This window comes from Bos taurus, chromosome 20, assembly GCF_002263795.3.
Source record: "Bos taurus isolate L1 Dominette 01449 registration number 42190680 breed Hereford chromosome 20, ARS-UCD2.0, whole genome shotgun sequence".
In the NCBI taxonomy this organism is placed as follows: Eukaryota; Metazoa; Chordata; class Mammalia; order Artiodactyla; family Bovidae; genus Bos; species Bos taurus.
This window is the reverse complement of record NC_037347.1, coordinates 70,740,673-70,763,671: the sequence shown is the minus strand read 5'-3', so window position 1 is coordinate 70,763,671 and position 22,999 is coordinate 70,740,673. Positions and strand designations below refer to the sequence as shown.

Sequence of the window (22,999 nt, the reverse complement as noted above, 5' to 3'; positions counted from 1 at the left end):
AGTCCTGGCTCCGGGCGCTGTCCTCGGCTGGGTTGTCGCCAGGTCGGGGGCAGACGGCAGCACCCTGGGCCCTGGGCTCTCAGCACCCCCTTCTCTGTCCCCCACCCCGGCTCTGGCTTTCCCGCTCCATGCCTCTCTTCTGTTCTCTCAAGTGGCCAGTGAGCCCCAAAGCTACAGGTGAAAACCGGCCAATGAGCCGGGTGGTCCAGCTGCCGGAAGCCTTTTCCAGAGGCTGCGTCCCCGACTCCGACGCTGTGACCGCTGCACCAACTGCTGCACTGACCACTCGCCCAAAGAGGCCTCGGTTCAGTGGCTCCTGCAGGACGCACGGCCCGTGGTTGGTGCTGCTGGGGGCCCCAGTTCAAGGAGGGGGTCGCCTTCCAACTTGGCGGGTGTGGGCGGGACGCTGGGCGGTGTCTCTGCAAGGCTGGGGGCGGGGCCGTGGGCACAGCCCAGCCGCCTAGTCTGTCGTCCTCACACTCATGCCTGAACCAGGGCAGTAGGTGTTCGCTCTTGGGAGCTGGTACGTAGGGCTGCACCGACCCCAGTTGGCAGCCTCAGGACCCGAGGCCGCCCTCCTCTCGGGGCCGGGGATGGGTGCTGCGGCCTCTCCTGGAGTGCGGCTGGGTCTGGCCGAGTCGGGCACAGGCAGTCCCTTCCTCCCCCCCGAGCCAGTTCCTAGGCCCGTCGGCACCTGCAGCTCTCCAAAGCTCGGCAGCCAAGGCGGGAGAAGGGCCCTGCATCCCTCTGTCTGGGCGGCCTTGTCCCATTGCATCTGGGGAGGCCGGGCTGGTGGGACCGATGACCTCGGAGCCGGATGAGGCACACGGGGCCCCTCTCTGCCCCTCTCTGCCCCTCTCTGGTGGGGCAGCCCCTGCACACCCGTCCCTGGGTCCCTGAGCGCCGTCTGCAGGGGAGAGGTCATGAGGCCAGAGCGTGCAGCTGTGAGTAGCCCCTGGGTGCGCGGTGTGGCCCTGGGGGCCATCCAGCCCTGCTTGGCCTTGTGGCTGCAGGCCCTCCTCTCCTGCCCACACCCTCCACGTCAACGTCCTGTCTGTGGGTACCAGGGCTCCCGGCGGAGACAGTCCGTCCTGTGAGCCCAGCTCAGCTGCTGCTCCCAGACAACAAAGGCTCTGCCTGCTCTGGGATCTCCTCTGGGGAGCTGGGCTGCCTCTATCTGCTGCGCCTCCCATTTAACAACCTCCTGTTTCAGCTGGCCCGTCTGAGCGGGGCCTGGAGACGTTACTTCCTGTTAGTTTCCTTTGAGTAAAGGGATTTATAGTAAACCGGGATCTCACTTGCTCTAATCTGAGGATCTCAGTTATGGGGCAGACTCTCCAGTTCTGACTCGAGAAGGCAGGACACAGCCCATTATTATGATTATGTTTAGTCGTTCAGTCGGGTCCAACTCTTCGTGGCCCCACGGACTGCAAATGACCAGGCTCCTCTATCCACGGGGCTCTCTAGGCGAGCAGGCTGGCGGGGATTGCCACGCCCTTCCCCAGCGAACGGCACACGTATGTCACCTGCCTTTTTGGTCATCAGATGTGGGGGCAGCTGTGCCTGGTGTGCGGGGGTCCCTGGCGTCCCTGGAAGTGCTGGCTCGCTTCCCCCCTGTGCTGGTCCCAGGGATGGTTTAAAACCAAGGTTTCTCCACGTTTTTCCTCAGAACATAAAGGTGATATACACGCAGCATAAACCGCTTTCATTAAGTGCGCGCTTATTTTACAAAAAAAAGAAATCAGACAAATTAGGTTTTCTTCTCTTCAAGTCTCCTTCCTGGGAAGATTATTTACAGTAGATTTTTTATTCCTCTCCCTCTGTTCCTCCAAAGGCAATAAAAAGCAATTCTGAGAGCGCGGCAGAAAATCAGTTTTTAATCAAGAAAAAAAAAAAAACAATCTGCGGGAAACAGAGCCTCAGTGCTCCAGCTCAGAGAGGCCTCACGCGGGGGACGCCTTGCTGCCCGTCTGCAGGCCCAGCCTCCGCCCAGCTGGCCGGGACTCTGAGGGTGCAGGGGGCCTGTGGGGCTGTGTCTGTCTGTCCATCCACGCCGAGCCCTGGCATGTCACACCTGTGTCTGGATGCGGTGACAGCACAAGGGGTCTTACAGACCCGCTCCCTGGACGCAGTGCCCTCAGCCCTGTGTCTGTATCTCCGGGGAATTTGGAGAACAGCCTTGCGGGGACCTCCCAGACCATCTGCTGCGGCCCCTCAGTCTCTGTTGCAGGAGCTCTGTTCAGTGACAGCAGCTCAGGCAGCATGGAGCCGGGCGTGGCTGAGGCTTCCAGGGCTCCTCCGTCCACGAGCTGGGCAGCGGGCAGTGTGCCCACCGGTCAGGTCTCTGCGGTCCCCCTGAGTTGACTCTTAGGAGCCCCACGTGAAGCAGCTTTGCTGGCCTTCCCCGGTCCTGTCCGTGTCTGTGTTCCAGGAAAATATCAGAAGGCCGCTTTCTTCCCTCAGGATCGCTTCCAGTTATAGACACGCGACCTTTTCAAAGATCCGTGTGCAGCCTGGGCGCAGGGTCAGGTGAGCGAACGCGCTGCTGCCAGACCTGCATCTCCGGAAGGGGATCGGGTTTCAGACTGATTACTTTTCATGAGAAAAATAATGAGCTGCAGAAACAAGCCTCGAGGGCGTCTGCGTTTGGGGAAAACACATCGGATGGCCACTCAGGGATGTGGCTCCGGAGGTCGTCTGGGGGCAGAGCTGGGGGAGGCAGGTAGGGGGAACTGAGCACTCAGCTGGGAGTCCACAGCCCGGGGTCGTCCTGGCCTGCAGCCTCCTGCCTCAGGGGGCCGGACCTCTGCCCGGGGACTGCCTGTCCCCTCTTGTCTCTGGGGCACATCCTGGGTAACTGTGCAGCTCCCAGGTGGGGAGCACGCGGGCAGTATGTGTGGGAACTGGGGCCTGGCAGCTTGGGAGGCCCTGAACATAGCTGAGCGCTGAAGAAATGATGCTTTTGAACGGTGGTGTTGGAGAAGACTCTTGAGAATCCCTTGGACTGCAAGGAGATCAAGCCAGTCAATCGTAAAGGAAATCAGTCCTGAATATTCATTGGAAGGACTGATGCTGAAGCTGAAGCTCCAGTACTATCACCACCTGGTGTGAAGAACTGACTCATTGGAAAAGACCTTGATTATGGGAAAGATTGAGGGCAGGAGGACAAGGGGATGACAGAGGATGAGATGGTTTGATGGCATCGCCAACTCGATGGATATGAGTTTGAGTGAACTCCAGGAGTTGGTGATGGACAGGGAGGCCTGGCGTGCTGCAGTCCTGGGGTTGCAAAAGGTCAGACAGGACTGAGCGACTGAACGGAACATACCACGGTGGGGGGCGTGAGAAGGGGGTGCTGGTGTCCTGTGGTCACAGCAAACACCCCACAGCAGGGGGAGGGGGGTTGGGAGGGGCTGAGAACAGCAGGAAGCCATCCTCTCGGGCTCTGGAGCTGGGAGCCCGAGATCGAGGCGTCCCAGGGCCTCGCTCCCCTCGGGGGCTCCAGAGGAGGGTCCCTGCTGCCTCTGCTGGCTGCTGGGGCCCCGGGGTTCCTGGCTCCTGCTCACATCTCCTCACCTGTGTCTTCCTGGGGCTGCCCCTCCAGTCCCTGTGGTTGGATGTGGGGTACACGCAGATAATCGGGGATGAGCCCCTCATCTTAAAATCCTCAGGTCACTTACATCTGCAGAACCTCTCTCTCCAAATAAGGCCCCATTTGCAGGTTCGGGGTGAAGGTGTGGGTATGGATTGGGGGAGCACCACTGAGCCCACTGCTGCGTCCACCTGCCCCGTGCTGCCCCAGGGAGCGGTCACCTTAGTAGAGAAGAATCAGTCACCTTAGTAGAGAAGAAGCAGCCTGACTGGCCAGGGCCAGGGGATCTCTGGGTGTGGTTTTGCCTTCCTGGAGCCCCACAGGAAATCCCCTTTAACACTCACACCTCATTGGTGGAGGCAGAAACCAATGAGGTGTTTAGCTCAGTAGCTGTTCTGGGAAGAGGAATTTGATTGGGCGCCCATGGCCTCAGGACAGACGTAGGGTCGGAAGTTCGGGAAAGGCGTTGGCTGATCAATATCCAAAGAAACTCTTTAACAAGGGGGCTCTGTAATACGAACAGACTACTGTACAGACAGTAGTGAATTCTAGCTCTGACCTCCTGGCCCAGCTCCTGTGGACATAATCTTTGTTGAAGAAACAAAGGTTAATTTTTGTAGTGTCTGGAAAGCGAGAACAGAAGGAAGATTCCACAAAGCCGTATCTACACGGAAACGCTAGGCAGCTAATAACATGCTGGCAGCTTAAACAAAGCAGAGCAGACCTTTGCCCAACGTCCGGGGGGCTGGAAGTGGGCAGTGCCTGGCTGTCACAAAGCTCCCACCTCCTCAGATATCAGAGCTCCTGCCACCCTCCTGCTCCACCTCCTTTGGGTTCCATCCTGAGTTTGCTTCATAGTCCTATTGTGGCTGTTGATGCTTCAGCCGTCATATCTGTGTTCCAGGCAAGAGGCAGAAAAAGAGGAAGAAAGGCAGAGAGGACCTTTCCTGAAAGGCTAACCCAACAATGTCCTCCTTCCTCTGGCTGGCCACTTTGCTTGGTGATGGTGCTGATTCCAGACCACAAGGAAATTGTCATTTATCTTCAGCAAACTGAGAGATAATAACAATTACAAATAAGAAAAAAATGAGTGAATCTTTCTTTGAACTAATTTTTGTTCTTTCAGCGTTTTTTTGGTGTTGAAATATACTTTTGAAATAGCGGTGGAGGTAGATTGTAATCACTTATTTTGTCTGACTCCCTTGCTTTTCAGAATAGTTTTATTTCAAAAATAGCACAAACACAGTTTAAAAGTCAAACAGTATTACAAGGGCTATAAGAAAACACAATCCTGCCCCAGATCCCAGCCTCGTCATCCACTTTTGCTCCCCGGAAGCACCTCTCTTTTATTTCCTGTTTCTAAAACTGCTTGTCTCTTGCTTGTGTTCATTAACTAAGTTGTGTCCAACTCTTTGTGACCCCATGGACTGCAGCACACCAGGCTTCCCTGTTTTTCACCATCTCCTGGAGTTTGCTCAGATTCATGACCACTGAGCTGGTGATGCCATCCAACTATCTTACCCTCTATCTCCCCCTTCTCCTTTTGCCTCCAACCTTCCCAGGCCTCAGGGTCTTTTCCAGTGTGTCAGGTGGCCAAAGTATTGGAGCTTCAGCTTCAACATCAGTCCTTCCAAGAGTATTCCAGGTTGATTTTCTTTAGGATGGACAGGTTTGAACTCCTTGCTGTCCAGTGGACTCTCTGGAGTCTTCTCCAGCAGCAGTTGGAAAGCATCAGGTCTTTGGTGCTCAGTCTTCTTTATGGTCCAACTCTCACACCCATACGTGACTACTGGAAACCCATAGCTTTGACTAGACAGACCCTTCTCAGCAAAGTGATGTCTCTGCTTTCTAAGATGCTGTCCGGGTTTGTCCCAGCTGTCCTTCCGAGGAGCATCTGCCTGTCTCACGGCCTCTGTATGTGTGCGTGACAGTGCCCTCCTACTCCTGACTGGTGTCTCATTTTAGGCAGTGCCCATCAACTGCCCCCGGTTCACTGCAGCACAGCAGTCGCTCAGCCATGTCCGGCTCTTTGCGACCCCATGGACTGCAGCAGCCAGGCCTCCCTGTCCCTCACCATCTCCCGGAGCTCACTCAAACTCATGTCTGTTGACTCCGTGATGCCATCCAGCCATCTCATCCTCTGTCGTCCCCTTCTCCTCCTGCCCCCAATCCCTCCCAGCATCAGAGTCTTTTCTAATGAGTCAGCCTTTTGCACCAGGTAGCCAAAGTATTGGTACTTCCGCCTCAGCGTCAGTCCTTCCAATGAATATTCAGGACTGATCTCCTTTAGGATGGACTAGTTGGATCTCCGTGCAGTCCAAGGGACTCTCAAGAGTCTTCTCCAACACCATAGTTCAAAAGCATCAATTGTCCAGCACTCAGCTTTCTTTATGGTCCAACTCTCACATCCATACGTGACTTTGACTATAGGGACATTTACCACCAAAGTAATGTCTCTGCTTTTTAATATGCTGTCTACATTGGTCATAGCTCTTCTTCCAAGGAGCATGTGTCTTTTAATTTCATGGTTGCAGTCACCATCTGCAGTGATTTTGGGGCCCCCAAAATAAAGTCTGTCACTGTTTCCATTCATTTCCCATCTATTTGCTGTGACTTGATGGGACCAGATGCTATGATGTTTGTTTTTTGAATGTTGAGTTTTAAGCCAGCTTTTTCACTCTCCTCTTTCACTTTCATCAAGAGGCTCTTTAGTTCCTCTTCAATTTCTGCTATAAGGGTGGTGTCATCTGCATATCTGAGGTTATTGATATTTCTCCCAGCAGTCTAGATTCCAGCTTGTGCTTCGTCCAGCCTGACATTTTACATGATGTACTCTGCATATAAGTTAAAAAAGCAAGGTGACAATATACAGCCTTGATAAACTCTTTCCCAATTTTGAACCAGTTCATTGTTCCATGTCTGGTTCTAACTGTAGCTTTTTGACCTGCGTACAGGTTTCTCAGGAGGCAGGTAAGGTGGTCTGGTATTCCAAGCTCTTGAAGAATTTTCCACAGTTTGTTGTGATCCATACAGTGAAAGGCTTTAGCATAGTCAATGAAGCACAAATAGATATTTTTCTGAAGTTCTCTTACTTTTTCTATGATCCAATGGATGTCGGCAATTTGATCTCCGGTTCCTCTGCCTTTTCTAAATCCAGCTTGAACATCTGGAAGTTCTCAGTTCACATACTGTTGAAGCCTTCCTCAGAGAATTTTGAGCATTACTTTGTTAGCATGAGAGATGAGTGCAGTTGTGCGGTAGTCTGAGCATTCTTTGGCATTGCCTTTCTTTGGGATTGGAAAGAAAACTGACCTTGTCCAGTGCTGTGGCCGCTGCTGAGTTTTCCAAATTTGCTGGCATATTGAGTGCAGCACTTTCAGAGGATATCTTTTAAGTTTTGAAATAGCTCAACTGGAAATCCATCACCCACACTAGGTTTGTTCATAGTGATACCTCCTAAGGTCCACTTGACTTTGCACTCCAGGATGTCTAACTTTAGGTGAGTAATCACGTCATTGTGATTATCTGGGTCATTAAGATCTTTTTTGAACAGTTCCTCTGTGTATTCTTGCCGCCTCTTCTTAATCTCTTCTGCTTCTGTTAGGTCCATGCCATTTCTGTCCTTTATTGAGCTCATCTTTGCGTGAAAGTTTCCCTTGGTATGTCTAATTTTCTCGAAGAGATCTCTAGTCTTTCCCATTCTATTGTTTTCCTCTATTTCTTTGCATTGACCACTGAGGAAGGCTTTCTTACCTCTCCTTGCTATTCTTTGGAACTCTGCATTCAGATGCTTATATCTTTCCTTTCCTCCTTTGCCTTTTGCTTCTCTTCTTTTCTCCGCTATTTGTAAGGTCTCCTCAGACAGCCACTTTGCCTTTTTGCATTTCTTCTTCTTGGGGATGGTCTTGATCACTGCCTCCTGTACAGTGTTTACAAACCTCCATCCATCAGGCACTCTATCTAATCAGATCTAATCCCTTGAATCTGTTTGTCACTTCCACTGTATAACCATAAGGGATTTGATTTAGGTCATACCTGAATGGTCTAGGGGTGTTTCCTACTTTCTTCAGTTTAAGTCTGCAATTTAAGAACTTTGCAATAATGAGCTCATGATCGGAGCCACAGTCAGCTCCCGGTCTTGTTTTTGCTGACTGTATGGAGCTTCTCCATCTCTGGCTGCACAGAATATAATCACCCTGATTTCGGTGTCGAGAGTCTGGTGACGTCCGTGTCCTCCTGGTCCTTGCAGTTTAATCCTCCTGTGCCTCAACCTGTGCCTCTTGTAAGCACGGCTCCCCCGTCTCTCCAGCACACTTTCACCGCTAGTTTTGGTCAAATCGTGTCTATTTTTCTGCGGGGCTAAGTTGGAGACTGTGAGTTTTTTGTTGTTGTTGTGTTATGTAACTTTTCATTTTTACCTGAGTTATTATTTGCTGGTTGTTTTTACTGCTTTATTTTCCAGGAAGCTAGTGCGACATTTCTCGCAGAACTCATTCATCTGTCAAATACCTGATGATGTTTCAAATGTCCAAACACATCAGATTGTGTGATAGCTCTTCAGTGCCCACCCCCACAGCTTCCATGGTTTCCTGTCTGTATAGTTTTTTCCTTTTCTAGAAAGTTTACATAAATGGAGTAATTCAACATATGCTCTCATGGATTGGCATTTTTTTTTTTTTAGGATTTTTTTTCAGGCTCATCCTCGTGGAACGGGCACAAGAATCTGTTTCTATTGTTGCTGATTGAATCTATCCGGGGAGGTGCTGCGTTTTGTCTGCAAACTGACTGTTCGATGGGCCTGTGGTTTGTTTCCGGTCTTTGTCTGTTACAGCTCAAGCTGCATGTTTGTTCACACACGTTCTCCTTGGCTCATGTGTCCTGATAGCACTCAAGGAATTTATGGGTGTAATTACTTTGAGAAACTGCGATATTCATAGGAAGATAAACCCTCCCGGGCGGGGGGGAGGGAGGGGAGAGCTTCAGACCCTCTCTGCTGGTCTCCTACTGTTTCTGAGTGTTTATTTTATGGGGGTTTAGTGGGTCAACGTGAGTCAGCTTCTTCATCTGCCCTGAGCCAAGGTTCCACTTTAGCTTGGAAATGAAATAAGAATCATTTGGAAAACATGCTTGGATTTCCATTTGTAAATTAAAAAATACTTTTTCTTTTTTTTAAAGAAAAGCCCAGAGCTGTATCCAAAGAAAGAGCTTTTTCTTAAGGAAGTGAAAGAAAGAAGGCAGCGGCGGCGGAGGCGGGGGGCGGTGTCCTGCCTCGAGGGGCCCGGCTGGGGTCTCCATCAGCGGTCCTGCAGCCTCTCATCCAGGTGATGAGATACGCGTTACTTCCGTCTGAGCAGGTGCCTGGCCAGGGTCCTCTCGAGAGGCTCGCTGCCGCTGCCCGGCGACCGTCTTCGCTTTCTGGAAGCAGTCCGCAGGCACTCACGGTTCCTCCAGTTTCCGGCCGCTGCGCTTCCAGGCCTTCTCTCTGGAGCCAGTGGGAATCGAGCAGACAGCCTGGAGGCGGCCTGGCCGCCCAGCCTCAGGACGTCCACCCCCTTCCCCTCGGTGGCACAGGGGCTCCTGGGTGGTGTCCACCACATGCCCGGCACCCTCTGCCCTCGAGCCCGGTCCAGGCTGACTGCCCGTGCCACGGAAGACATGTTTGCCTCCGGGTGCCCTGGCCTTTCCGTGTGGCCCACGCACAGATGTGGCGGAAAGGAGGGTGCGTCAGAGTGAACACTACTTGTGTTTCATTCCAGGTTTGCCTGGGCCTGGAGTTTAGGTGGACTTCTGTGCCCGGCCCTGGAGCCTCGCCTCTCCGGCTGTTTGTTGGCATGGGGGCCGCCGCCCAGGCTGCACGTGTGTCTGGGTGGAAGCCGCTTCCCTTTGCTCCTGCCTCTCTGCTCTCAGGTATGGGTGGCTTTATCCACATCCAGAAGAGAACCGGGAGAGCTGCACTGGACTGAGGGGACCACAGCATTCACCCCAAAGGCCCGGTCCCCAGGGCAGGACCTGTCCACCCCGATCTCTGCTCGGTGCCTGGCACCAACAGGTGTGCAATGAACACGTCCTTGTTAATCGATCGGACACACTCACAAACGGTATTAGCCAGCGAATAAGAAGTGTGAGGAAGCCTGACACGCCCGTGGCTGGGTGCTGCTCCTCTGTGTGGACACGCGCCTCAGGCCAGGATGCTGTGACCTTAAACGCAGAGATGGAGACCAGGGCCTCGCTTCACCCTCTGACCCTGCTTCCTTTCCACACCCAGGTGGACCTTCTGGGTGGGCTCAGCCCTGGCCTCTCCCAGGTTCTGGGGAGCACGCTACCCACCCAGGGCGATGCTAGTGGCCACGTGAGCCCAGTTAGATGGGATGTGAGTGGAAGCGCCTAGAGTGTGCAGCGCAGTTGAGAAAACCAGTGACCTCCCCACAGTCAGCAGCAAGGGGATTCCTGTGGCCAGGCCAGCGTCAGGAGGCAAGGCCAAGGAGGAGTCCGTAGGGGAGGCTCCCAGGTGCCAGGGCATCTGCCTGGACCATGGAGCCCGCCTGGCTGGGGCAAGACCCTCCCTCGCCTCTGGGATGTCAGCCAGCTCCTCTCAGTGGCCGCCGGCCTGTCCCTGCAAACCCCCGCTCATTCGGAGTTGAGCCTCCAGCTCCACTCCGCTGCAGGGCCTCAGCAGAGTCTTGTGTGAACAAGCCTGGTGCAGTTGCTTTGCATCCAGGACCCGGAGGACAGGCAGGCTGACCCTGGAGCCGGTGGTCTCTGGGGACCCTCCTTGGGCTGGGCCGGAGCTGACCCTGCCTCGTGATGGAGGGTCCAGCCCCAGGACAGCCCACTGCCGGGGCCCCGCAAGGCCGTCCAGGAGCCGGCTCGCCTAGGAAACGGTGGCGGCAGCCAAGGTGTGGGGGAGGTCCCCCCACTACCGATGGGACGGATGGCAGGTTTCCTGGACTTTTTCATCCAAAATTCCACAGCCTACAGTATCTAAAACGCCAGTGATAAAAAGAGCATGTTTATATCAGTTTGTAGCAGGAAGTGAAAGCAGGGTATTTGTCCGAAAGGTGCTTAATGATCTTTCCATCTTTGCAAATGACACATACATTTCAAATGTACATCAGAGGAGCTAATGATAATAATAATCGCAGTCCCCAGAAGTCACCAGAGTTGTTGTTGTTGAGTTGCTTAGTCGTGTCTGACTCTTTGTGACCCCATGGACAGCAGCAAGCCAGGCTTCCCTGTCCTTCACCATCCCCTGGAGTTTGCCCACGTTCTGGGAGATAGTTATAATTTGGCAAATACATATTCCTGCTTCTCCATCTTTGGAGCCAAATAATTTGAACAAATCGCGTTCATACTGAACAGCTGCTCTGAACGTGATGGTGGTTTCCTTATCATTTTAGTTTTAACCTACACCTTTGACCTTAAGTATGCTTCTACAACTGAAAAAGTCTTTTTTTTTTTTCTTGGTAAATATGTCAGGATGCTTGCCGCATGTCTGCTGGTGTACCTTGCAGCCGGCCTGCAGAACCCTGCTATGACTGGGCTTCCCTGGAGGCTCAGAGGTAAAGAATCCACCTGCCAATGCAAGAGACATGGGTTCCATCTCTGGTCTGGGAAGACCCCACAGGCCGCGGAGCAACTAAGCCCGTGTGCCACAACTACAGAGTCTGTGCTTTTGAGCTCGGGAGCTGCGACTACCGAAGCTCCTACTGAAGCTGCAACTGCAGCCCGCGCTCCACAGCGAGAGAAGCCACCGCACTGAGCAGCCCGTGTACCGCGGATCCCCCGCACTGAGGAGCCCGCGCACCGTGGCTCCAGAGTGGCCTCCTTGCTGCACTCGGAGAAAACCCACGCGGCAACAGAGACCCAGGACGGCCAAAAATGAATAAAAATGAATAAACACGTAAATAAAGAAAAGCCTGGGGCTGCTGGAGAAAACTGTCAGGGAGGCAGTTTCTCTCTGAACTCTGGAGTTCCTTGGTCACATCTAGAGTTCACTGCAGGGTCAGGTGTGCAGTTCCTGGTTGCTGAGAACCTTGTCTAAGCAGCTTAAGAGCGGGTGTGAGATGCTCCAGCCAGCTAGCGAGTCTGGGCTTTCACCTGCGGAGTCTGCAAAGCCTCTTGTGTTTTTTTAAAAAAGTACCATTACTTTCCCTGAAACAGAACCTCAGTGAATACAAAAAGACATTTCATTTCCAGCGTTCACGCCTTTTCTCCTGAGTCACGTAGCTTCCAGCCAGAGGGGTGCCTGGTAGTCAACCGCTGGCTGCGGCTCGTCACCTGTAGGCTCATAGCACAGCTGGAAGGAAAGGCGACGGGTGCAGGGCTGTGAGGACGGATTCAGACCTCTTCATCTGAAAACACCAGCGGTCTTCTGTGTGGAGCTGTGGCTCATCGGTCATTTGGAAACTTGTGATTGAAAAGTACTGCATGCGTGCGTGCTCGGTCGAGTCTGACTCTGGGCGACCCCACAGACTGCAGCCCGCCGGGCCCCTCTGTCCAGGGCATTCTCCTGGCAAGAATCCTGGGGTGGGTTGCCGTCTCCTCCTCCAGGGGACCGTCCCGACCCCAAGGGATCTAACCCGTGTCTCTTAAGTTTTGGCAGGCGGGTTCTTTACCTCTAGCGCCACCTGCGAAGCCCTGGAAAGTACAGAAGAATCAGCAAAATAATGATTTCATTTCAATCTAGTCCTAAGATTTTTATCAGTATCTGGAGAATTTGACTGTACGCAAGTTCCTCTCTTTCCAGTGTGACTGGGCAATGCCTGTGTGTTCCGGGGGCGGCAGGTACAGTGACCCCATCCCTTAGGTCTGCGTTAAGAGCAGACGGAGGGCTTCCCGCCAACGAAAGGTCAGTTTTCAGGGTGCTCAGGCCCTGTGGCCTCAGGCTCTGCCGCTGAGGGGAGTGACCCCAGATGGAGTGGAGGGTTAAACCCGTTCACCAGGGAGAGGCCCCCCACAGGCATGTGCAGCCTTCATGGGAGTGCTGGAAGCTCAGAACTGGGGGAACCGGGCCTGGAAACCGTCTGCAAACCCAGCCACCCACGCCAGCCGCACCCCTGAGCGCCCAGCACGGAGTGCTCTCCACAACGGCCGGGACCAGGTCCTGGGGTTGGGCCTGGGCTCTGCTGGGGGCCGGCTTAAGGGGTCTTCCCCTCCAGGCTCCCTCCCCCATGACGGCCGGGCTGGAGCAACTCTTCTCTACTCCCAGGGGCTTCTCGGCTGCAACACCTATGACTTTACAGAGGCGTGCTTACTGAGCCCCCAGCTGGGACCCTCCTGGGGTCAGAGTGGGCCTCCCATGGCGGGTGCTTCTTCCCAAAAGTTGCTGTCTCTTGGAAACAGAGGGGGGTGTCTTCGGGGCAGCTGGTCCTGGGACCCCTCCAGACACGCATTGGCGAGGCCGCCTGTCTGTGGACGCCCCCAGCCAAGGGGTCTCCTGCTTGCAGTCTTGAGACCTGGAACAGGCGGGGCGGCCATGACCACCAGATAGCTGGCACTGCAGGAGGGGGCGGTGCGGGCGGGGCCCCTGGGTTGTCCTGGGTGAGGAGCTGGTGGTGCTCCCTGTCCACCTCCCTCTGGGGAGCCTGCTGGACGCCCACAGCTGCAGAGGGGTGGCGGACGGGGTCCGGGCAGCAGAGAGGCCACCTGTGGGCTCCCGGCGGCCTGTGGTCCTGGAAGAGCTCAACAGGGGTGGGGTGCCCATGTTGACCGCAGCCCCAGAGCTCGGGGGGCCGGCAGGCCTCCTCTGCCTCTCACACAGTCTCCCCCTCTTGGTAAGGCGTCCCCGGGGTCCCCCGCTGGTCCTGCCTGCTCACGCCCACCCCAGTGAACCAGCAGCTCCCTGGGGGCCACCCGGCTCTCCCGCGCCTCCCCTGCTGGGCTTCCAGCTCTCGGTCGCTTCTTGCCCAAGCCTCGCCTCCCCACATCCACACTGGACTGCCTGCTGCCCGCTGCTCTCAGAGTGACCGGGACCGTGATGCTCCACGCGCCGGGACGCAGAGGACGCCGCCCACAGTCTGCAGCTTCCAGGTCGGACCCTCAGCGGGTGTTTCGCGCGTGGGCACCAGTGTGCGCTCCTGTGGGTCTCCTTCACCCTTCTCTGTGGGCTGCCCTCCCCGTGGGTCTGCCCCCGGCCTGTCTGCCGCTGCGCCAGGCTGGCCCCTGCCTTCAGAGGGTGTGCGCTCCCCACAGGACGCCCCTCTCTGAGCCCTGCGCCACCCGCCCCCTCCCCTCCAGCCCCCTCCCCTCCGGCCCTCTCTTCCGTCCTCCTGCGTCCATGCTCGCACATGCGCTTTCTTTGGGTAGCTGTTTCCGGTTTGTTTTTCACTGTGTCTCTCTCCCCCCTTCCTGACCTCGACCTCGTCTGGCCAACCCCGCCCAGGTGCTGGCGCTCAGGGTGGGGGTGCCGAGGTCCTAACCCGCAGCTGAGGTCGGGGGTTCCACCGCCAAAGTAGGGTGGAACTGAGGGGCTGTGGTCTCTGGAGGCAGGTGGACCAGGAGCCCAGCATCGGCTTGGCCCTGTCAGAGGCCTCGGGGTGGAGGGTGGATGGTGGGGATGCCAGGGCTCCTGGGGCTGGGGAGAGGAGGGGGCTGCCTCCCCCGGCTCCCATCCCTGCCTCAGACCTGCCTGTGGACGGACCAGGGCCGCTGCCTGTGGGGCTGGCCACCGGGCCCCAGAGCCTGGAAACATCCCAGAGAAGCTTTGTTGTCAGCAGAGGAAGTGGTAGGGTTTGTACTGTGAGAATCAATTGCAGGGGAGAAAAAACAGGGAAATTTCTTTTAAATGCCTCAAATCTCCTGGGTTGTGTTGTACAATGAAATGAATACATGAACCGCACAGAAAAATATATCTTTCAATTTCTCAGAATTGTTGTTTACTAAGAATAAGGCTCTAATCAACTGGGAGTTTAGAACTTCAATAGTGCAGATGAACTGAGGCTGAAGACATTTTTAAAAATTTTCAAGTCTTGCAGCTTAAAGTCAAAGAAGTTAAAACTCTGCAGTATTGTTGTCTAAACAGCTGTGTCGTTGTGGGTTCCGCATTCATAGCGTAAGCCACGCTGGAAACACTATTGCTTTATTCCATAATGTTTGTGTTATCCAATAAATAAATCTGTCTTTTATATAGAATGCTTTTCTGCTTTATTAAATGAAAATTACTGAAGAGAATGACCAAGTTTTGGAAAGGAGCAGAGTTTACATACAGCTTTCTATTAGCATCAAAGCCTAAAAACAGCTAATTTGAGGTTCTGTGCGTCTCCTGGGCTTGGGGTGATGTCACGGGATTATGGCAACATGTGTGTCTCCATGAACACCGTGACAGGCCCCGTCTCAGCTCTAGTTTGTGGAACACGGGCTGCTCTGGGTTGGGGGGCAGTTTACAGAAAGAAGCAGACCAGCAAGTGTTTTTCTGCTCTTCTGGTGGCTCCAGAGCAGACTGAGGGTACGGGTGAGCCCCGGGATGGCTTGCGTTCAAGACTCTGAGCTCTGGTAAGAAAGGTTAAATATTCATTTTCTCAACTGTTGGAATAATCCTTTGTATAGACTCTGTTATAAGACTTTGGAAAAGAAATCTTCGAAGGGCTTTCAAAAGTTCATGAGAAACTGACTTTTCAGGTTTGGTTAATCACTGGATGGTCAAATCACAGTAGATAAAAGGCTCAGTAGATGCTAAATATCTGTATTCTGAGGACACACCACTCGTACATACATATTTGATCATTTCTAGAGTAACTAATGTTAGAAAAAGCAGTCCTGACTTGATGCAGCTCAGAAACGACTGCTCTTAAGGACCGACCACGTCTGAGTCTGAAAACTGTTCCCCTGCACCTCCTACAGCTGGTACAGTCCAAGCAGAAAAGGACATTTGCTTGCACAGTAGGTTATAGTGGAAGCAGGCTCTGGAGATGCTGTTTCATAAAAACTCAGGGCCGGGAGGAGGGGGTGATGACACAGACTCTGTCCTTCTGCACCCCTGAGACGAATCATGCGAGCCTTGGTTGCCCCAGCAACTTGGTGACCATCCTGCTTGTCTGGAGGTTGAGGGAAGAAAGGCTAGCTCTCTTCAAAGTTTCTTAGAGAAGTGAAGCCAGAGGCCGCAAGTGCGTGAACAGGGGCTTACGGCCACCGTCTTGCTTTGCCCCAGGGTTAGTGGCTAGCTGCTGGGGCAGGGCTTGGCGGGGTGGCCTGCCCCAGTCTTGAGGTTCTGGCCCAGAACCACTCCCGAGATGGCTCCCGGACTCACAGGTCTGGTGCCTGGCAGGCAGTGGTGCCCTCCCCTCCCCACACGCTCCCAGGCACTCTCCCCGTGGCCTCCAGCAGGGGAGCTGGACTGCCGACCTAGTGACCAGGGCTCCAAAACAGGGAGACTGGAGGCCCGACTTACCTCTGAAGTCTGCATCTGGAAACCAGGACCGTGTCTGCCACACCCTGTCACATGAGGTGGTCACAAGCTGGGTCTGCTTTAAGGAGAGGAGACAGAGGTCCCACTCCCTATGGCAGGGGGAGTGATGCCTTTATGTCCATCTTGAAATGGCCTCAGCGTTCTCTCTGGCCATTAACTGGTTACACTTCACCTACATGTGAAATACACTCATCTTCCCACCCAAGGTGCCTGGAAGTTTAATCACATTACAACACCAGGGTTTAAGCTCAAATTCCAGGATCTCCTAAATTAAACTAGATCCATGGATAAGGGTCTTTTTTCAGGCTATTTCAAATCCTGAAAGATGATGCTGTGAAAGTGCTGCACTCAATATGCCAGCAAATTTGGAAAACTCAGCAGTGGCCACAGGACTGGAAAAGGTCAGTTTTCATTCCAATCCCAAAGAAAGGCAATGCCAAAGAATGCTCAAACTACTGCACAATTGCACTCATCTCACAGGCTAGTAAAGTAATGCTCAAAATTCTCCAAGCCAGGCTTCAGCAATATGTGAACCATGAACTTCCTGATGTTCAAGCTGGTTTTAGAAAAGGCAGAGGAACCAGAGATCAAATTGCCAACATCTGCTGGATCATCGAAAAAGCAAGAGAGTTCCAGAAAAACATCTACTTCTGCTTTATTGACTATGCCAAAGCCTTTGACTGTGTGGATCACAATAAACTGTGGAAAATTCTGAAAGAGATGGGAATACCAGACCACCTGACCTGCCTCTTGAGAAATCTGTATGCAGGTCAGGAAGCAACAGTTAGAACTGGACATGGAACAACAGACTGGTTCCAAATAGGAAAAAGAGTATGTCAAGGCTGTATATTGTCACCCTGCTTATTTAACTTATATGCAGAGTACATCATGAGAAACGCTGGACTGGAAGAAACACAGGCTGGAATCAAGATTGCCGGGAGAAATATCAATAACCTCAGATATGCAGATGACAGCACCCTTATGGCAGAAAGAGAAGAGGAACTCAAAAGCCTCTTGATGAAAGTGAAAGTGGAGAGTGAAAAAGTTGGCTTAAAGCTCAACATTCAGAAAACGAAGATCATGGCATCCGGTCCCATCACTTCATGGGAAGTAGGTGGGGAAACAGTGGAAACAGTGTCAGACTTTATTTTTTTGGGCTCCAAAATCACTGCAGATGGTGACTGCAGCCATGAAATTAAAAGACGCTTACTCCTTGGAAGGAAAGTTATGACCAACCTAGATAGCGTATTCAAAAGCAGAGACATTACTTTGCCAATAAAGGTCCGTCTAGTCAAGGCTATGGTTTTTCCTGTGGTCATGTATGGATGTGAGAGTTGGACTGTGAAGAAGGCTGAGCGCCGAAGAATTGATGCTTTTGAACTGTGGTATTTGAGAAGACTCTTGAGAGTCCCTTGGACTGCAAGGAGATCCAACCAGTCCATTCTGAAGGAGATCAGCCCTGGCATTTCTTTGGAAGGAATGATACTAAAGCTGAAACTCCAGTACTTTGGCCACCTCAGGTGAAGAGTTGACTCATTGGAACAGACTCTGATGCTGGGAGGGATTGGGGGCAGGAGGAGAAGGGGACGACAGAGGATGAGATGGCTGGATGGCATCACTGACTCGATGGACGTGAGTGTGGGTCAACTCTGGGAGTTGGTGATGGATAGGGAGGCCTGGCGTGCTGCGATTCATGGGGTCGCAAAGAGTTGGACATGACTGAGCGACTGAACTGAACTGAAGGGTCTTTGGGCAGGATTTCATCAGAAGTGTTCCTTTTGGTCTTAAAAACTCCGAGCTAAGAAGACAAATTATCTTCCCCCCTTACTGGGCTCAAGCAGACACTCAAGAGGTTTTGTTCCTGTTTTGACCCGGGGGGTGAGATGCATTCCCCATCCTGAGTCCTTTGCTACTTACCCCAGATCCAGATGTGGGGCCAAGGCCGGCGGGATGGAGCGGTGGGCGGGGGTGTGGGTAACCCGGCCACGGCCCCCGTGGCTGTTGTTTATCAAGCACTCACTGAGGTCTTGCTGCCGAGGAGTTCCGCAGATGTGAGTCAAGTCTGTCACCGAGAGATTTAGAGGAGATTATCCTGGACCCTTTTCATACTGTTCATGGGGTTCTCAAGCAGGAATACTGAAGGGGTTTGCCATTCCCTTCTCCAGTTGGAGGAGACTCTGGAGAGCCCCTTGGACAGCAAGGAGATCCAGCCAGTCCATGCTAAAGGAAGTCAGTCCTGAATATTCATTGGAAGGACTGATGCTGAAGCTGAAACTCCAATACTTTGGCCACCTGATGCGAAGAGCTGACTCATTAGAAAAGACCGTGATGCTGGGAAAGATTGAAGGCAGGAGGAGAAGGGGGTGACAGAGAATGAGATGGTTGGATGGCATCACTGACTCAATGGACATGAGTTTGAGCAAGCTCTGGGAGATAGTGATGGACAGGGAAGCCTGGCGTGCTGCAGTCCACAGGGCGCAAAGAGCCGGACACACTGAGGACTGAGCTGAACTGAACTGTCCTGGATGCCCTGGGTGGGTCTGGTCTAATTGGTGGAAAGGTCTCAGGAACGGAGCTGAGGCTCTCCCGAAGGAGAGAGCTCACGTGTGGATGGCAGCGTAGGCCGGTGGCCAGGGGTCTCCGCATGGCCTGCCCTGGGGGGCTTCAGACCTGCCTCCCCAGACCCCACAGTCTGGGAGCTGACGCCTTGCATTAAGTCTTACAAAAAGTGAATCTGCTTCTTTTACCTATTCCACTGGATAGGCCCGGATGGATGGATAGGGAAGTGATGCTGCTGGAAACACGGAGGCAGGGCTCTGCTCACAGCTGCGGGGAGCCCGGGCAGAGGCCGTGGGGATAGTGGGTTCCTGCCTGCCCTCAGGACATGTGGCAGAAATGGGCCAGCAGCTGAGACCCCCGGCGCTGCCCGCCTACCCTAACGCTTCCTGAGGTTCCCAGAGCTTGTTTCCCAGCAGGACTTCCAGCTTTCCAGCCAACAGTTTCATTCCGTCTTCGATTCCCTTTGAGCAGAGCAGGCACCGAGGAAGCAGGGGCTTGGGCGGGTTCCCAGGGAGATTTTGGAGGGGCCGTGGCCTCTGTGGAGTGGGGTGGGGGCACGGCGGTGTCTCACCACGGACACGGACAGGGAGAGGCCCCGCTGGCCTTGTGTCCCCGGGAGCTGGACCCCAGCGCTGCGTTGGGGCAGGCGCCTGCAGCCCCAGGGACAGGCTTGACTCGCCCATTCTCCCATTGTCCCCTTCCTGCAAGTCTAGGTCCTGGTGTGACCGTGGGGGACATCGTAACACAGAGGCCCCCTCCCCTCCAGGGCCTTCGGGACGTGGCTGCGGAGGCCGGGGGTCGGGGGGGGCGGTCCGTGTTGAGCACCTCGTCCGAGGAGGACCAGGCAGGCCCCTTCTGGGGTCAGCGCGTGGGTCACAGGGCTGCGGCCACCTCTGGCGGCTTGGCTAATCACTGTGTGGTCCCCTCGGAGCTGAGCGCTGGGCTTTTCCTCGGCATGATGCTCTCTCAGCTCAGTGCTGCTTCTCAGGCAGCAGCAGCCCCCTGCCCACCCTGTAAATCCGAGCCCATCTACCTCACCTCTTGGCGCTCTCTCCAGTTGGTGGGGGGCCCTGTGCGGCCCTGGAACTGGGGGTGCAGGCATGGGTGCTCTGCGGAGCCAGCTGGAGCCTCTGGTTCCCGCTCAGCAAGCCAGCCTGGCTGCCAGGCCTGAATGTCAGGGCGTCTCCCCTGGCCACCCGGCCTTCCCTGTTTCAGTGTCTGGTGCTGCCTGGGGCTCTGGGCTGGGCTCTCCTGCCTCTGTGTCAGCACCCGCCAGCCGCCTGAAATGGCTTCACAGCCAGACAGACTCACCCCAACCTCCGCTCCCTGCCATTGTCCCTGCCCTCCTTACACTGGACAGAGGGCCGAGGCTCTAACACACCCCAGGCGGCTCCTGGGAACAGTTCGTGGCCCGGACGAGAATCAGAAATAAAAGGAATTAGAATTTCTTAGTCTGCTCGCTACCTCCCCTGAATGACCAGGGGGTCCCACCCCGAGATGATCCATCGCCCTGGTCCTCACCTTGGGACTGGGCGGGATTCCTTTTTTTCCCTCATGCATTGAACTTGGACTGGTTGTTTGTTTCACATATGGTGATATACATGTTTCAATGCTGTTCTCTCAAATCATCCCACCCGCACCTTCTCCCAGAGTCCCAAAGTCTGTTCTTTATATCTGGGTCTCTTTTGCTGTCTCACATATAAGGCCATCGTTACTGTCTGGGGATTCCTTTTTGAACTTTGGGCCATTCAGTTGCTAAGATCCTGGAGAAAAGCCTTCCGCAGGCGTTTTTTTCCTCGAAGGGCTGGTCAGTCCCGGGCCCCTGGCTGTTGGCAGAGCCCCCCGCCCCTGCCAGCACGGCCGGTATGCTTCACTCCAGCCCCGAGGTGTTTGCAGCAAAGATTCTCTCACAGGCAGCAATATCAGCTGTCGGAAATGTAAGTGTTCAGGTCACGCTTTTTACAACACAGTTTTATTTTGCTGGGTTATTTGAGGTTTCCAGGTGCCCTTACTTCGGATCAGAGTCTGCCATGATGGTGTTTTTGGTACCAGGGTTGACCTGGATCCTCACTTCCTTGTCATCTGCAAACCGCAAACCTCTCTCTAGTCAGGATCCCACACATTTCAAGCTTAAAATGTCCTCGGTAAAACTTGCTGTCACTGCCACACTTTAAAACACACGCTGAGTGGGAGACTCCAGTTACTGCACAGCATTCAGTTGGCTAAGTTTTGGGAGTAATTCCCCCAACATGGTCCTTTTCTCCAGAGTCCTTACGGGTCAATTTATCTGGGCTCCGTGTGGTGAACAAGAATTAGTCTTCCAGAGTTCCTCAGAACTCTACCTGGATTCCCTCAATAAATCACGGGTCTTTCAATATAATAACCTCAGCATGCTACTGGAAGAAACAGCATGCTATTAGATTTAATTATCCCATCACAGGTCATTCTGAGATCATCAATCACTTACCATAAAAACGAGTCTAGAATATTGTTATTTATAAGACGCTGAGACACAGCCGCTCAATGGAGGGTAAGGTTCTGATTTCAGAGCTCTTTCTTAATTTCTCATCTTCAGCTTCTGATGCTAAATGTCAAAATTAATTATGGGTCACATCATATTAACACAAAGCCTCTACCATTCTTTCAGAAATGTTATCGCAACATCCCTGTCAGAATCAGAGTAGCATGCATAACTTTCCACTGGGAATAGTATTACCAGTCTAACTGGTGCAAAAGTCTGGGTGTGGGTTCCCTGAGTGAGTCCAGGGAGGCTTTGTCCCGAGGGGCACCGCAGGGGCGCAGTAAGCGTGGGTGGACTCAGGCGGCACTTTGCGAGAAACCCCAGCACCTGGCTCCAGCCTGTCATGCGCTTGCTCGTGGGTGAGGACACGGGCCCCGCAGGACCCGTGCTTGGATGTCTGGGTCAGACTGTGCCGAGTTGCTCCCCCCGTCTGTTTCCCTGCTGAAGCCCCCCCTGCAGGCCCCTCCCTGGGTTTTGCTGACAACAGGGAGAGGGGAGGGGCTGGGGAAAGCACACAGAGGCCCCCGGAGGGCCAGAGCTGGACGCCAGCCCCGGTGGGGTGACAGCAGACAGAACTCCGCATGGCTCTGTGTCTGGGCCCTGGTGAGGCCCACAGGCCGCGGGGGTTCCCCATGCCCAGCTCTGCAGGGCCCCTCACCCACCGTCCAGCTGGGCGGAGCGCTTGCTGAGCGTGGCTGTGTCTCTGAGCAGGACTTCGGGTTGCCTGCGGCGTCTCCTGTGCAGCTGAGGACCCACAGGACTTGACTCATGAATCGTTGACCACACTGGGAACCGTGAGGGAGTCTAGAGGCAGAGGGAGAGCCGTGGGCTCGCTTTAGACCGTCCGCCGCCCTCACCACACGGCTGTGGGACCAACAGGCAGGAGCAGGTCAAGGCGGGGCTTTGCCAGGCTCTAGGGGAGCAGGGGATAAGGCTGCAGGGCCTGAGGTGACGAGAACCGAGGGGAGAGCCACCAGCGCCCGGGGGTCTCAGGGCAGAGCAGGGGGTGGGGTCCAGCAGTGTGGGCGAGGCCCAGGCCCATCCTGGTGGGGGTACCGAGGGGTACCACAGGGGTTTGAGGACAGGAAGGGCTGCCACGGGGCCCCGTGTTCTGGAAACAGCAGCAGTGGCTTGCACGTGGAGGAGGGAGCCTGCTCTCAGGTGTCAGGGCCCCTGCTGTGCGTGTGTGTGCGCCTGGGGGCCCCGCCCCTCCCTGGACTCTACCCGCAGTGGGGTCAGCCCTGACCTGGTTCCCAGGGCTCCCTGTGTCTTGGCCTCAGGAGGATGGTTCCTCTGCCCACGTGTCCTGCTCCCCTCTGAGTGGGGGCTCCCACTGGGACCTCCCTCCCCTCCAGTTCTGTCCTTTGGACATCTCCCCCTGGCCACCTCCCTCAACGTCCCAGGCTGGATTCTCCATCTTCATCTTAAAACAGCCCCTCCTCCGTGTCCTCTGCTCACGGGACCTCTCGGAGCTCACCCGGGCGCTGGGACTGTGGGACTGGAATGATGACGCTGACGATGTTTCCACGAAACCCCGATCCCATCTGGATGTCTTCTGGGAGGAGACCTGGGGGAGGCTGACGGTTCTCTGGGTCCCACTCCCCACGTGCCCAGAACAAGCCTCCCGGGTCCTGGCCGCGAGCCTTTCCGTTGTCCTCGAGGGATGGTTACCCTGGTAACAGCGAGCCGGGGGTGGGTGGGGGGTGGGTGGGAGGGTGCTGCTGTTACCTGCTCAGCAGACGGGGAGACGGGGCGGCTGGCTCACACCCAGCTCTTCCTGCTCATCCTGCTGAGTGCACTCGTGTGGCCCGCCCTCTGAAGGCTGCAGGGCACCCCCTGCCCCCCGTGTCCCGGCCCACATCCCCTTTTGTCCCCTGGGTGTGGGGACCCCCGCTCACGGTCTGCCCAGTGAGTGGACGGGACT

The 22,999-nt window shown here is 54.6% G+C and overlaps 1 long non-coding RNA gene across 5 annotated transcripts; it reads right to left on the bottom strand.

Annotated features, from left to right (window-relative positions):
* Nucleotides 1-14,699: 14,699 nt before the first annotated feature.
* On the bottom strand, nucleotides 14,700-22,758 carry LOC112442970 (uncharacterized). Of its 5 annotated transcripts, none has more exons than XR_009492009.1 (6): nucleotides 22,553-22,743; nucleotides 21,738-21,879; nucleotides 21,022-21,138; nucleotides 17,913-18,057; nucleotides 15,978-16,053; nucleotides 14,700-15,079 (listed from the first exon to the last, which is right to left on the bottom strand). It is a non-coding gene; the product is annotated as an uncharacterized lncRNA (long non-coding RNA). The 5 variants fall into 5 exon arrangements; XR_009492011.1 differs by having other exon boundaries at nucleotides 15,978-16,050; XR_009492010.1 differs by lacking the exon at nucleotides 14,700-15,079 and adding an exon at nucleotides 15,089-15,624.
* Between the last annotated feature and the right edge of the window lie 241 nt (nucleotides 22,759-22,999).